This window comes from Trachemys scripta, chromosome 9 (genome assembly GCF_013100865.1).
Source record: "Trachemys scripta elegans isolate TJP31775 chromosome 9, CAS_Tse_1.0, whole genome shotgun sequence".
Classification (NCBI taxonomy): Eukaryota; Metazoa; Chordata; order Testudines; family Emydidae; genus Trachemys; species Trachemys scripta.
The window spans coordinates 52,616,544-52,620,825 of record NC_048306.1 but is presented as its reverse complement, the minus strand read 5'-3'; positions in this window follow the sequence as shown (position 1 = coordinate 52,620,825).

Genomic DNA, 4,282 nt, shown 5'->3' with positions numbered 1-4,282 from the left:
TGTTGCCTGTCCTGCTTATTTCCGCTCTGGTGGTCGGGCCCTGCCTGGCTGCACCCCGCAGCCACCCCTCACTCACGCTAGGGGCTAGACCTTTGCTACCATTCACCCCTCCCTGCCCTGTGCCAGCCCTTCCCCTGGCACCAGTGCTCCCCTCCTCACCCTGTTAGGGTTGCCACATGTCCGGCTTTCGAACGGAATGCCCGGTCTAAAAGGGACCCTGGCAGCTCCAGTCAGCACTGCTGACTAGACTGTTAAAAGTCCGGTTGCTGATGCAGCGGGGCTAAGGCAGGCTCCCTGCCTGCCCTGGCTTCATGCAGCTCCTGGAAGCAGCCGGCATGTCCCTATAACCCCTAGGCAGAGGCACAGCCAGGGAAGCTCAGTGTGCTGCCCCTGCCTCAAGCGCCAGCTCCATAGCTCCCATTGTCCGGGAATTGCAGCTGCACAGGGCCGACTGGCTGCGCCTCTGCCTAGGAGCCAGATACGCCGGACGCTTCTGGGAGCAGTGTAGGGCTAGGGCAGGCAGGGAGCCTGCCTTAGCCCCGCTGCACTGCCAACCGGGAGCCGCCTGAGGTAAGCACCGCCTGGCCAGAGCCTGCACCCCAACCTCCTTGCCCCAGATTGGAACCCTCTCCTGCACTCTAACTCCCTCCCAGACCCTGCACCTCCACCTGCAACCCAACCCCCTGCCCCAGGTCGCACCCAAACTCCCTTCTGGAGCCTGCACCTTGCCCCCACTCCCAGAGCCTGCACATCAAGTCCCCTCCTGCACCCCAACCCCCTGCCCCAGCCCTGACTCCCCTCCTGCACCCCAACCCCCTGACTCCCTCTCCTGCACTCCAAACCCCTTGGCTCCAGCCTGGAGCCCCCTCCTGCACCCCAAATCTCTTATCCCTGGTCCCACCCCAGAGCCTGCACCCCCACCCCCTGCCCAAGCCCTGTGAAAGTGATTGAGGGTGGGGGAGAGCAAGCAACGGAAGGAAGGGGTTGAAGTGAGTAGGAGTAGGGCCTCAGAGAAGGGGCAGGGCAGGGGGCGGGGCAAGGGTGTTCAGTTTTGTGCAATTAGAAAGTTGACAACCCTATTCCCTGTGCCAGCCCCTCCCCTCCCCATGGCACCAGTGCTCCCCTCCCTGCTCTGTGCCAGCCCCTCCCCTCCCCATGGCACCAGTGCTCCCCTCCCTGCCCTGTGCCAGCCCCTCCTCTCCCCATGGCACCAGTGCTCCCCTCCCTGCCCTGTGCCAGTCCCTGCCTTTCCCAGCCCCTGCCTGACTAGCCCTGCTGGGAGCCCTGGCCCCCAGTGCCCCAGGACTGATTCTCCATGGCCATGCACCTTGGGGTGGCCTTTGGGGGCCTGTGTATTCAGTTCCTGGCCTCAGTCACCTGCCCTGCTTCCAAAGAGTGATGACTGGCCACCTACCAAAGGTGATAGCATGTGGGGCTTTGTGCCTGTCATGCCAGCCTCCCCCAGCGCTGTGCAACCGTCCCGCCAGCAGGTACCTGCTGTGATTGGGCCCTCACTACAGCGCCAGCCATGCTAAAGCAGAGAGCTGCCCACGGGGGACAGAGAAGTGTGGAGGAACTAGGAGAGGGAAGTCAAGGCGAACCTGAGAAAGGGAGAGCAAGAGGGGAAGGATCCCAATAAGGGATAGAGAACTGCCGCCCCACTTTCTGCGGGGGCAGCCAGGGAGTTTTGGTAGCTCAGCCTCTTTGTGACCAAGAGATGCCTTGTGCCTGCTTTTCAGAACACCCCCAGCTCCGTGCAGACGTGGCTGTTGCTCACCAGGGCGGGAGGAAGGGCGACTCAGCTGAGAGACAGGCTCCAGGGAGAGCCAGACAGAGGTGGGGTTGGGGAAACAGGCACAGGGGCTGGGGGGAGAGGAAGAAAAGGGAGATAAAGGCGAGAGAGCAAACGGGCGAGAGAAACGAACAATATGGGAAGAGGAAGGAAGGAAGAAATGGGGGGATGGCAGGAAAAGGACATAGCTCAGGTGGAAGCAAGGTCCTGCCCATGCAGAGCCTGTGGTGGGAAATCATTCGTATGGCTCATGGTTAATGGTCCGTGTTCCAATGGTGTCAAAAGGCCCCAAACGAAATCCGGGCCCCATTGTGCTGGGCGCTGCACGTACATGCACTGAGAGAGTCTCGCCCCCAATAAGCATTAGGCCCTGCCTCTGCCGACTGTTGGAGCGCCTATCTCTGATCTCCAGGGGTGCCCGGACCAAATGGGCCTGCCCGCATCCTTAAAGTTGAGCACATGCCCTCCACCTCTGTAGGCCTGGGGCCATGTACTTACATTGCAGCCTGTGCGGCCAGAGTTGCCGGCGACACTCGCATTTGCTTGTCAGCATTTTGTCTTTCCACCCTTTGGGGGTGGCATAGAAATATTCTCGGCCTAGAGCAGCCGTGTGGGTAAGGCCGACCCCAATGAATGCCTCCACGGGGGAAGAGTGAACTGTTCCTTGGAAGGTAAATAAACCCAATAGCCCCCGAGGGACAATTGTCAGATGCAGCAGGTTTTCCCCAGCCAGAGGGTCCAGCTTTCCGTGGTTTCTGGTCTGGGCCTCTCTCCTGAAGAGGTGTGTTTTCTCGCTGTGCCACCAGGTGTCAGGCTGGCTCTGCTGGGCCCACCACCGCTGGTGTAATCATTCCCATTTCCTGGGCAATGCATCAGCGTGCAGAACATGACAAATGTCCATTTTGCGGGGCATTTTCTCTGCACGGGACTCTGGGGAGCCAGCGAGTTTTTTGCATATCAAGCAAGGGGACCAGGGACTTTGGATAATGACATTTGCTGCTTAAAGAGCGCCCCTCCCTGCAATGGCCCTGCAGTCTCGTCCAGGTTGATAGATGAGGTTATTACATGGCAGTGAGGCAGGTTAAGTGATGCTTGTCAGGCGCTGCAGGGATACGGCCCCCTGTGAGTACATTAGTAATTGGGGGTGGGGCGTGTGGGAAAGGGTCCTGCTCCAGAGGAGAGGGGCTCTGCTGCAGCATAGACAAGGAAGGGGGGGGGGGGGGCAGGAGGCTGCATGCCCTGGTTGTAAGGGGCTGGATGTAAGGGGAAGGGCCTGGTGGGCAAGTTTAACTGAGGAAGGAGGCCTGTGGCATGGCCCCGGCCGTGGGCACAATGTGTTTAGAGAGGCGGCTGTGGGGAGAAGCTGCTGCAGCTGGAAAAGTAATCGGCTGCCCAAAGCAGCTACAGCCTCTTCCCCCACCTGGACAGCAAGGGAGCCAAAGAAACCCCTCCTCCCTGTCCTGGAGCAGGAGTCTACAGGGCTTCCTCCGGCTCACACACCCTGCCCAGCTAGGCCCAAGCCACGCAATCCACTGCCCTAAGCCTTACCCCAGAGTGCTGGATGCAGAGGGAGCCCAGTGGTTGCTGAGCTCTGTGGGCTGCTCCTCACCAGCTGCATGGACAATTCCTGCGGGTTGCTCCCAGGGAAGGGTGGCATGTTCCCCGTCCCTCTGGCACAGTCCTTTGCTGCTTTCCTCCTTTGCACTCGGCTTTTCCAGTGTGTTCCTATTCAGTCTCATTTCTCCTCCTCTCTCCATTTCTCTGTCCCCTTCTCCCCTTGTGTTGTCTCCGCCTTCCATGCCATCGGCCCTTCAGTCCACTCTTCCCCATCAACCCCCCTCTTCTCTCCCCTTTCATCCTCTTCCCATCCTGTACTCCTTTGCTCTCACCCTCCTCTGTCACCACTGCCTGCCCACAGGCCTCCCTGGGTCACTGCTATGGCATAGGCAGTGCACATACTTCCCTTGGGGCTGGTAATCTCTCTCACAGGATAAGAAATGCAGCTAGAGCAGTCCTGGTCCCTTGGCTTCTCTGCCCAGCCACTCTCATGGCTCTTTGCAGGTGGTGGTGGAGCTCCGCCTTGTGCAGAAAGGGGACCATTGTGTGCATGGGGTGGAGCACACATTCCTCTTCACCAACACCCCAGGACAAGCTGGGCTTGTGGGTCCAGAAAGGCAGCGTGGCCCTGCAGTGGAGCACTGTGCTGTCCATTCCATGCACACTCGCCTCTAGGCACAGGATGCCCTGCCATGCACACAGTGTGATCCCCTTCCCATGCACTCAGCAGGGTCCGGCCTGTACATATGCTGTCTCCTCAACACACACATAGTGCAGCTCACTTCCTGTGCACACAGATGGCAGCTTTCAATACCTTTGTTGGGGCTCCCCCCCACTGTGTGTTCCCACAACCTGATGTCCCTCACCCTGGTACAACAGCAACCACTGAGGCAGATTTGAGGATATTTTAGGGATGATTACATCATCTAGTCC